Source organism: Protopterus annectens, chromosome 6.part0, assembly GCF_019279795.1.
Source record: "Protopterus annectens isolate FY-2018-M chromosome 6.part0, PAN1.0, whole genome shotgun sequence".
Classification (NCBI taxonomy): Eukaryota; Metazoa; Chordata; order Ceratodontiformes; family Protopteridae; genus Protopterus; species Protopterus annectens.
The window spans coordinates 1,451,826,542-1,451,839,147 of record NC_056737.1 but is presented as its reverse complement, the minus strand read 5'-3'; positions in this window follow the sequence as shown (position 1 = coordinate 1,451,839,147).

Below are 12,606 nucleotides of genomic sequence, written 5' to 3'. Positions count from 1 at the left end.
GAACAGTCATGGTAAAGCAAAATGTATCATGCTACAAACTTCATAGGTTTGTAATAGGCATATCTACGATCTGTCCTTATATATTCCCCCCTAACATTAGGCTTTGTCCACATGTGATGCTCTAAGTGGTGGATAGATCATTTCACAGATGAGGAGCCTGACACACCCTGGAAAAGGACAGCTCACATATGGCAACAGCTAGAGTGTCTGTCAAACAGTCATGTCTGTGCCACTGCTAGGCCAGTTATTGGGATGTTGCCCATATCCATATGGTACCTGTGAATATGAGTATTATACATGTTTGTATTGTAAATTTAGGATACCTATATAGGGCGTGAGCATAGTAAAGCACTGTTGCAGATGTGTGTGTTAAACTGCATGTGATATATTGAACTAATAACATTCAACTGTACAGTGTTCTGCTGGACAATGTTCACAGTTGTGACAGATATCTGTAGTCCCATACACATATACTTGTGTTATGTCAGCTATATTAATACTTTAGCAAAATTGATTTCCCTGTTGTCACCCAGTGATGCAGACCAATGCCCAGAAGTCCTGGTATAACAGGTTGAGATGTATGATTGAGCTGCAAGACTGTAAATATAGTGTGCCATACTGACATAGAACACAAATGTATACTAGGTATCCCCTCAGCATGTGTATATATGCATATGTTCAGCTGAAAGGCACAGAAGTAATAACATGGGTTACAAACAGTCCAGAAAATAGGATGTGCATGTTGCACATGTGTGTAATATCACTGTCACTGCATACAACAAGTTAAAATGTGTACTGCTACTGATTGTTTCATTGCCATGACACTGATATGGGTACTACAGTAGGTATGCTTATCAGGTAGTAATCAGAAAAGTATACAACTGTGTTATGACCCACTGTCCATGCCTACCACTAACAGCTATATCAACACCCATATACACTGGATATCAAAGTGCACATACCCCTGTTGGAATGCCAGGTCTGTGTGCTGTATGCCAGTGAGACCACAGAAAGTCATGTCAAAACATTTCTCACCTCAAATGTGACCCATAACCTGCACAATTCTATTGAAAAAGAAACAAAGCTGTTTCATGGAAGGTGAGCAACCATTGCCAAGTGAAGATGTGATATGACGTTAGAGTACAAACCAAGACAAATGGATGCTGTAATCATCTCAGCAGGTGTTTACACAACTTACCAGTGTAAGGGTGTGCACACATATTCAACTGGCTTACTGTACTGGGTATTACCATATGTTTTCACAGGACAGGTTGTTATGTTCCCTATTGAACTGAGCAGGCTATAGGTCACATCACAGGTGGGGATTGTGTTGACATGTGCTTTTGTGGGGTCATATTTCAATTGCACAACTACCATGCATTGTAACAAGGGTGTGTACACTTTATATCCACTGTAGCTATATGGAATCAGCAGTACATGACCTGTACAATCAGCCTCCACCAACGATACAGTAATCCCCCTTGGTGGATAGCAGCAAGACACAAAGCACATAATAGGTAGTTGTAGTGGCTGTACAGGGACAAATAGGTGCAGACCACAACTTGGATGCAAGTGCACTTCTATCTGAGCAAGCATGCAGGTTCACAGGTGACTTCCTGTAAGGCTGACTATGACTAGAAATCAGACATATACAAACCACCAAGGCCAATTGCAACCATGTCTCCACATATGTACGCAGTCTCAGAGGCAGCAACACAAGTCAACCTGTACTGGGGGTAAAGCACACCTCATACAAACATGCCATGGATACAGGCAACCTGCATCAGACAGTATAGGTGGGAACAGTAGCATCCTGTCCACAACATTTGTATAGGGGGATATGCACATCAGCCACACTCCTGCTCACATCAATGGTGAGCATGTGCATAATGCCGACTGATGGCAACAACAGCAAGTCTCCATGGGGCACGAGAACATCACAGTCTGCCTCCTACATGAACTCAGGCATGTGCTCACAGCTCCATCACACACTAAAGTCAAACACAGACTTGACACCATCCACACACCATCCACATGGAAGATGGCCACAGTCATCCCTCTACACAGAAATGAATGGAGAATAGTGGATTATGCCATTAAGTGTCCAACACTGGGGGAACTGGACAGGTCAGGGCCAGGAGTGTAATGCAAGATGTCAAAGCCATGATAGCTTACAGTGTTATGGTATAGTCTAGATTATTTGAAAGTAATATCCACTGTTGATGTGCATGTGGACAACCGTATGAGGTCCTGTGACCTTTTTTCCTGTTTATGTCTTCCAGGTACAATGCCCCAGGAACATTTGCCAGTGTTCACGAACCTTGAAATTGACACACTTATTCAATTCATCATCCAGCATATTCGGCTGCAGGACCCAGGATCTGCAGGAGAGGACCATCCTGTGGAACGAGCTCGTCCACAGGGTAAATGATGTCAGCCTGCACAGCCAAAATTGTGAGCAGGTGTGGCATTGTTGCACTGACCTAATCTGCCACACCCATCAGCGTGCTGCTGTTGTTAGGAGGGACCAGCTTGTCACAGGTGGGGGTCATGCCATCCAGCCCCTACTGACACATGCTGAGGAGCTCCTTGCCAGCCTTGTGGCACCCGCCTGCCAGACACGCCAGCAGGCTGAAGACAGCATTATGGAGGTGAGTGCCACCCACACAATGGACAGGGAGCATGCAGGTAAGGCCCAAGGCACATTACTATGTTGCTTATCCATTTTTATCTGTAAAGTATCTACATGCATATGTGAGATACAATAGTCTGTTGCTGGAGTGTAGTAATGAACAGATGTGCATAATCCTTAGTATTGTGGGTTTGTACTGTCAGTGTGCTGAAATGCTGCTTCCACCCTGTAACAATGACACAGGTGTGGCTACTGACATTACTTCTCTCACACAACTATTTAGGTCCCTCTGGTATACAACTGGGGAAGCAGCCTGTAGCTGGTGAGTATGGAGTTGTTTTGTTCAGGTTTGCCAATACACCTGCCACGTTATGGTCTTGCTGTTTGCCATGCACACATTTAACACACCTACCCATAATGCATGCTGTACATGTACATTTTTGTTGGTGTTAACTGACTGCATCACAATGGTCACCATGGTGGCATATCTGAAGGTTATGTAAGATTCCTGCAGTATTCCACAGGAAGAAAAGGCACAGTGTCTCAATTCGAGTGGCTGAAGATGAAAATGCCACAATGTACACAATGTCTCTAAATATATCCACGAATCCACAAATTCCGAGGCCAATAAACGCTCCAAATATGATATTTATTACGAAACAACAACTTGCGTCGACCTAGGTTTCATCAGTAACCACTGACTTCTTCAGAACACAACTTGCAAGTTGTTGTTTCGTAATAAATATCATATTTGGAGCGTTTATTGGCCTCGGAATTTGTGGATTCGTGGATATATTTAGAGACATTGTGTACATTGTGGCATTTTCATCTTCAGCCACTCGAATTGAGACGCTGTGCCTTTTCTTCCTGTGGAGTATTGGTTTGTTTGGTTCTCAGTTTGCAAGATTCCTGCAGTATACCTAACAACCTGTCAGTGCAAGATGTGTGGACAGAGATGAACATAATGGTGGGACAAATGGCCTACAGTAGGGACATGTCTGAAACATTACCCTTATACAGTGGATCCAACAGTGTCTGCACCACTACTACAATGGCAACTGTTCCTGATATAAACAATGGTAGACCACAATAGCACATTCCACACCTTTTACAACCCGTAATGTGATCCTAACATGAGCAATGAATGTGTAATATGGAATACTATGTTAGGACAACAAATATGGGGAATACAAACCTTACCAAACACTGGAAGCATATGTGTGCACACACTCCAAATAACATATTGTGGAAGCAGCTTGTGATGTACTGAGAGCATTCACTCTTCTTGAGTATACACCTGCCATCAAGTACAGGGCCTCAGTGTCACACCAAGTAATGGTCTGCTGTCCAAGAAGTATTCCATGACATATGTCCACTCACCTGCAACAGAGGCAGCTGTGGCTTGCACACATCTTACAAACCATGAAATGGATTCCAGAGCTCTGTACAGGTAGCATAAGCATAACATCAAGTCTCCCAAAGGCATGTGTTGCAATGTGTAATGGTGTCATGAGACCAAGGCTCAAACCTACAGACAGTATTCATAAAGATACGTGTGGTGAACAAGCAACACCTCACTCCACCTCAGGGCCACCATCCCCAATTTTTAGCTTGCTTGCCCCAGTGTACTCCTTTAGTGTTGCTGTTCATTAGCTGGAACTAGGCCAGTAAACATGGTGTTTGGAATTTGGAACACTGCAAAATAACGCTCATGTATGGCCCATAGTTGTCAGGCATCTGCAATAAGGCTGAGGATGGGGAGGGGTGTCAGCTTGAAACACAACAGTGAACTGAAGCATACATCCAAAGCTCACTAAGAATGGCTGTATCTGAACATGGTCAAGGTTATGAATTGTGCCAGACATAACCCAGACTCTACAGCAATAGTGAAGCCACTGTGTGACCTCCAAGAGCTGTACACATGAGATGACCTTGCAGTCTGGCAAAGTTGGGGGACCTTTGTAGGGCAAACTGACCAAATAATGACAAGTGAAGATGGGCCATACTAGTATACCCCTTCCAGGAATAGTGACCACTGTAGTTCACTTATCAGGTGCTTCAACAAACCATTGTGTTAAGGGTGTGCACACTTACAACCCACATATTGTATGCATCTCATTCAGCATCTGCACAACTAACACATTTGTTTGATACTGCATTGGATTGTGCAGGTCATATGTTACATATCTGGTGTGTGTAATGTTAACAAAGGCATTATTGTGGCCCCATTGCATATCATAGAAGAGGCTGGCATGTCAACAAGGGTGTGTACACTCCTCATATCCATGTTAAGCTTTGAAGGTTGTCAGTGTAACTGGATTTTATTGCACATACATGCACTGCTGATGATGAAATCTGCAAATGAAAGGTCAGGCATTAATTATTGACATCAGTCCTCATACATGTATCAGATAGACACACAGGGGCTGTGAGCAACAGAGCAAACATAACTGCCACGCATATACACATTTAGCAATGGTCTGTGCACTTGTGAGGTATGGTGCACAATACATGCCAGTCTGCTGTACAGGTGCACAGCAATACTGTGTACATGGGTGCAGTGTGTTCCAGGGGAAGGGGCATCACCTACTAACACAATTCATGCATCACAGAGATGTATAGACACATTTGACAGACCTGGGTTTAGCAGTGCTGGCTACCTTGTCAGTGAGTCCATACTGTTACAAAGTTTTTGCACACAGCACATGCATCATTGGGCTGGATAGTGTAATCTGTTACCTGTATGGGTGACGGTGACAGTGTTCCTCATACAGTGGACCTTGGGACATGTACTGGGGGTACCATGGTGTAAATACAGTACACCCAGCACCCCCACCCCACATTGGATATTGTACCCACTGAAACCCACGGTAATGCTCTAACATACCCACAATCACACACTGACCAGGACTGTAATACAAACCCATGTCTATCTAATTATTGCTACTACAGGGATATACATTTATTGCACATGCCACAGGGATAGTAGGATGATGGTTTTGCCATGGCTCTCCTAATGGCAGCAACATCATCATCCCTTATAATGTATGGTAAGGTTTAGTGTATTTGGAGAATGTGGCCTCAGCATGCCATCTCCTACAAATATGCACACTCAAACACAATTGCACACACATACACACACACCCACATACTTACATTTGCCAGGACTCAGAGGGTAACCCACACCTATCTACCCATTTGTAGAACAGTGTTATGCTGGTACTGCAAGCTCCAGGTAGCCCATAGGATGAAGAGTGCCAGAAGGTACATTTAATGTGAATTACAGCAGCAACCCTTTCTAAGTATAGTAATGGGGGGTGTAGTAGGTGAGAAAGCCCTCAGAATATTTTCAACTACAAGTTTACAAACACACAAACACTGTTATACTCAGTAATGTGCACAGACACATTTGTCAGTACTGAGGTCCATAGGTGCAGGTGTTCCTATGTGTGTACCAGGCTAATGTCCATGGAGAGATGAGAAGAGTAGGGCATGTGAGTGCACTGGTATCATGTCACCTGACATTTGTCAGCAGGCCATCTATCAACTGATGCCACGTAAGTGATCCCCAGGGTGACAGTTAAATTCAACATCCTTTCATCTGGTTTTCTCTTGAAGAGGACTAGTGAGGTGCTCCAATTGACATGTATGCAACATATATTGCATAACATGGCCAGTGCCTGGGTTAGGGACCTGTACCCAAACATGTTCTGTTGACTGGTGTAGACTGGTTGAGGTATCCATGGCATGTGGTGCATACAGAGTGTGGTTTCGTAGCTGTGGCATTCATGACACAGCTGGGCAGACATGTCAGTGTCAGTCAATCAGAGATAGCCTGTAAGCAGCCAAGATGAATATCTGACACCTGCACATCTGTACAGAGGACAGACAGAAAGTAGCTAGCCAACAGGTTATGCAGTAGGATGAATGTTTTGACAGATAGATGTCTGAAACTGATAGGTATGCCATTACTACATGACAGCAGTCCTCAATGACATGTCCTAAAAACATAGTAGTCTACAGTTAATATCAACATATCAGATCAATATCCAATAGGAGACACATAAAAACATACAGCTTAAACACCAAGAACATGATAGTCAGTACTCAGAGTCCAGCTCTGCATGTAGGGGGTGTATGGTTCCAGTACTACAATGTGCAATCTACTCTTACTTGGAAAAGCACTGTTAAAAGTAGTAACGTAATGTTACAATATATGCAAGTGTGACTGCATATAACCTGGGATATTACCCAAGTATGAAACACACACAAAGAGAAAAGACTGCGGTACTACTCATGTAGGTGTCCCATACAGTAAACTCACACCCCTTGCTGCTGTAATGACAGCACATAGAAGCATGTTATGTGCATGGAATTGAATACACTTATTAAAGATGTCATTAGCCTGCTATTTTATCAGACTGGAATGTGATCACTGGTTACCAGGGCTGGGCTATGCTTAGCAGGTTTAGGCATTGCTTAAATGTAAATGCTAAGCAGATTTGCACATTGGTAAGCGAAGCCTACACAGTGTAAGCGGATATTCATTTAACCATACATTAGCAGCGCTTACTGTCATGCATATCCGTGCAAAACCGCTTAAAGCCACTTTAAAGCACTTTAATCACTCTGTCTCCATCAGCCCTTGTTCTGCCCAACAACAAAATAAATAGCCCATGCAGGTCTTGAACCAAGGTCCCAGTACACTATAGTCACAGCAGTTAATCACTAAGCCATCTGAGTTATGAGGATGTCTGTTGGTTTTTCAAATATATCATTCAGTACACATACTGACTAGTAGTGAACAACTGTTTTGACTACTAAAATTGTTTAGTACTTGTAAGTGAAAATAGTGTTGAATCAGTCATGTTCTTATATGTAAATATACGCATATCAGATTAATATGGTGGCATACATCTGAGAAGGTATATACAACACTCATGTTTACACATAAAAGGATATATATATATATATATATGTGTGTGTGTGTGTGTGTGTGTGTGTGTGTGTGTGTGTGTGTGTGTGTGCGTGTAGACATAGGTATATATATATATATATATATATATATATATATATATATATATATATTGGTATATCTATCTATCTATCTGTATGTACATATAACATATGCCCATGACATGTAGTGGAATCATACCTCAGCACCATAACTCTCAACCTTTTAGTGCAAGGGAACGTAATGTATGTATTGCAGTTATAAATGTAGAATGTTGCTACAGTGACAGGGGTTGTGTCAATATACGTTGTGAAGGAAGGCTCTTCTGAAACTGACATGCATGCCATCAGTTACTGACAAACATCATAAAATCATCATAGTGAAGTACCACACAAATCACAGTAATGATCCTGTGGAATACAGAAGAAATATGAGCAATAAACATGGACAGTCTAAAACAATCTGGTCAATCAGGAGGTATACACAGAACTCCTTAGTGTAAGAAATGTGGAACAAGCCTGACAAAGGGGATGTTTAAAGCCATGAAAATGGGGATATATCACAAATACTGGACTAGATAAGCTCACACAGTTGAAGCATTCACACCTTCCTGTCTGTCCTAACAGATATTAACTGGAGAACCAGAGGTCCCAAGCCCACATACTTCCCCCTAGTTAGTAACATACATCTTCATAGCAGCCCACTGCTTTGTCAGAAATACACAACATGTACAGTGACCAGGCAACAGTACATCTGACAAATACTTGGACATAACATGACACTAGGGAAAATAGACTGAGCTTCTAGGCATGTCACCAAGCACTGTCTACACTACAGGCAGACTGCCACAGCACTAACCCAATTTACCTATGGGGGAATACACATGTAATTGCAAATATAGCAAGCACTAAAGGCATGTAACAGCATGGAGTAACAGAAACCATTGTCAACGTGCATACCCACAACCAATCTCAACACAGTCACAGTCACATAATGGTAAGTCTATGTAATAGTACAGTATATGGACTGTGTGATCAAGAGTCATCATCATGATTCCCACTCACACACTAACCCTACATATACTGGCCACCTTTACAGTGTAGTCTGATGCCTGACTGTGGTATGGGACATGTCTCAGTCTGGCCCTACAAACATATAGGCTGATAGGGTATCAGAAACTGGAGCATCATGCAATATCAGATAGAACAGGACCAAGAACACTGACATCTACCCCAGTCTGTACACAGGCCAAATAACATATTCACAATACACTGCTACATAATACAGACACTCTGCCAACAATCACAATAAGTACACAGACCTCACTACTGTACAGACTACAACAGAATGTCCAGGTTTTGTCCTCAAATATAGGCCTCCTGTACATTACGTCTGTCAGTCTGATATATCACTGGCTTGATATCAGGAATTATGTCAGTAAATAATGGCATACTGTACATATCCACCTCTTATTGCATGACATATGAACAAAGGGTGACAGACTTGGGGGACAGAGGCACAAACACAGGGCCAGTATTGACATATTGCAGTTGTAAACTGAGAACATTGCTGGTGTAACAGGGCTTGTTGTGACATATCTCTTCTGAGGGATATGAAGTCAGTAGCACACATGGATGTTACCATTTACTGATTACAATCATCATATTATGTTACTGCATTTATAAAGACAGAAAATGTGTGAGTAAAACAACAAATCTAAGACTCCAAATTCTGGCCAGTCAAGATAGCCCTACAGGTGAGAGTTTTTTCAACCACATAACACAGTCATGCCAGACTTTAAATCATGCAGAACAGCCATATCCACACAAACCCTGTTAAACCAACGTTACTTCAAATGTAGTACAGCAATACTTACATTCTGTCCCCATGTCTGGAACATCTCCCTCCAGTTTGTTGGCCTGTCTCCACAGTGTTTGTTGTAAGAGGTATTTCCAACTACCCTCTGTGATGTTGTTTGTCACACACCCACATGAAATCCTGCTCACAGTGAAGGAGAAGGGCCAACACCCACTTGCAGTGCTTACTTATAGGAGTGTGTTTCCATGCAATTGGCTATAGGAATGATACCACAGCTGTTCCACATGCAATTAGCAAGTGGAGGACTCCAATTCATGCACAGGCCATCAGCTGATCATAAGCATTACCTACCAAAGTCAAGCAGTTGCCTATGAAAAACAGATGCATGTTTCCACATCTACCAGAGAAGGGGAGAGAGAAAGAGAGACAGAGGGAAATAAAGAAAGAAAGAAAGAAAGGAAGAGATAAAGAGCCAAGCATGTTTGTGTATGATCCATGGGTGGAGAGAGGTTTCTGGGTATTATAATGGTTGCCTATATATACATTTATGGCTGTGGATTGTCTACAACAACCTCTACAGTGTTTGACAACTGTTGGCCTTGTAATGTGACATTGGGACATATGGGTCCTCAATATGAAAATGTAGCAAAACCCACCCTGCAATGGATCCGGTTATTAAACAGCCACACTCACACAAGATACTGATGAGGCACACACACTTGCCAGTACTGAGTTTCAAACCCATACCTAGCTATGTATTGGTACTACAGTGTGACACAGTTATTGCAAGAACCACAGATCTTATATGTTGGCACACCTGTTTAAGCAGGGAAAACAGTACACAACAATGTGAGACACCCCCTTCCTTAGCTGTGCTTAGCTAAGAGCAAACACAGGCTACAGGGCTCCAATAAGTTTACACCAAGCATGACACACCCCCTATGGAAGTCATCCTCTTGTCCTGCCGACATGGTTCCCTATTCCTGCACCTGCATGGTTAGGTGCAGGCTGCCAGTTTGGAGAAATCTGTGATTCAGTATAAGTCCCCTCATTTGTATACCCCAGCATGTAGGTCCATAGTTACAGCTCTCAAGCACACCCTTTTCACTTGACAACTGGTACTCCCTTGTCTTGTTTACATTCTGCCTGCCATTGAGTATAATGGCAAAATGCAGATTTCTCTTATAATGCAGTTTTCCCCCCTTTTTTTTTTTTCGGCACCCCCGTGTTTGTGCGCCGCTGCCCTCAGCTTAAACGGCCAAGATCGACCAAAAAAAAAACAAGTTTTATTTTTAATAAAATTAAGCAGTTTTTAATGTCAATGGCCTTATATTTGGCCATTGGCTTGTCTGTTCAACATAATACATGCTTTTTACGAGCTATGATGCCTCTGTTTTGTCAGATGCAAAAATGTCAAAGGAAAGAATACACAAAAGCTGTAACCAAAGCAAAGACCAGTCGAGGATGCAGGATGTCTCTGTATGCTTAAAAATGGAAATGAATCCAATCCACAAAACACTTTTATTAGAAGAACAATCAAAAGCTGGTAAGCGCTTTCGTTCCACAAATACAGAACTTCATCAGACTAAACACACTTAAAACCACAGATATTTAAACTAAATTAAGGTAATCACATGAGTAAAACACATTTCATAGCCACATCCCCTTAAAGTTATAGTGAGAATATAAATACATACATATATAGTAAAAGATTGCAACCTAGCATCTGTTCAGATTCAAAAATGTATTTGGTTACTAGCCAAATACATTTTTGCACTGACACTGTTCCTAAACGGAATCCGTTCAGCTTGCTGAATCGCAAAATCACCTCATTTGCATGTTTTTCAGCATCAAATGAGGTGATTTGCATACTGAATGGAATTCCATGCAGGAACAGTATAGGGCCTCTTGTGCATGCAAAAACTGCTCTATCCTGAATCACACGGTGGCCATATTGCGTGCAGGAGCGGCTATACTGTTCCTGCATAGAAATCGACTGTTTGTGAATCCAGCACATTGTTTTTAAGCATTTTTGATGCTTAGTGTTATTTGCTGTTTGAGGAACAAATTAAGGTAGCATTATAAAAACAAATGAGAAGAGATGTGCATACAACAACAAAAGTCCAGTCAGCAGTAGCTATTAAAGGTTATTTGAAAGAGGTTAGAGTAAAAAGAAGAATAAAAAAAATTGCATTGCATTTTTAAGGGAATAAATCAGTTTGTTGAATCATAATCTAGCAGAAAAACTTAAGCTTTAAAGTTATTCTTAGACTATACCATCATATTATATTGTCTGTAAAATGTACTTTTAGCTATTTTCTTCTTTTGAGCTTTTGTTAGTTTTCACTCCTGGGCTGACCATGAACTTGACCTTAGTGGATCAGTGCTCTATCCAGTTAAATCTAAATAAAAATAAAATAAAAATGTGAAATGCAAAACAGAAAATGCAAATCATTCTAAAATAAACTCAGGCTGTTTGTCATATCAAATCATTGTAAAGCAAAATAAAATTATTCAAATATCAGACCATAAATGGTCAGGAGAGGCATTGACTGATTTGAACATTCATTTTTATAGGGCAGTATTTTGCAAGGATTGATAGCTGCTCAACATTCCCAGTGTCAGAACTACTTTTCCTAGATCATTGCATGAAGTGTAAGGTTGACAAGATATTTTCTGCTTTTGAGATACCAGAGACAGAAAGACCTGACAATAATCCCCTTTTTAGGAACGATCAGTGTAGAGAATTATGTCATTGCCAAAGGATTACATAAAGAAAGGGGTCTCTACTTTTTCACAATGAAATGCATTAGTGAAGCACTTTATACAAAATATAAATAAAAGTATATGAATTTTGAGAAATTGTATGTCTGTCTGATAATTCCATCTAAAATGATGTCTGAAAGTGTTTTGACTAGCTTGTTGTGTTGACTACAGTAAATTTGTGGCTAGTATTTCCTTATTCTTGGACTACTTGTATACTAAAAGTCAACCTTCTGAGGCAGGAAGAGTTAGAGACCATCAGTGATATTAGTACTTGTGACATCTCCACTCTGGGCCAGTAATCAAGGAGCCTAAATCCTCACCACTGACACTGGAGAGGGAAATTCACTTGGAATACAAATGGTTACACTCAGCATTTCCAGATGCAGACTTCTCTGCATCAAGCACAATTTCCCCTTAGAGGCACATAGGGAATACC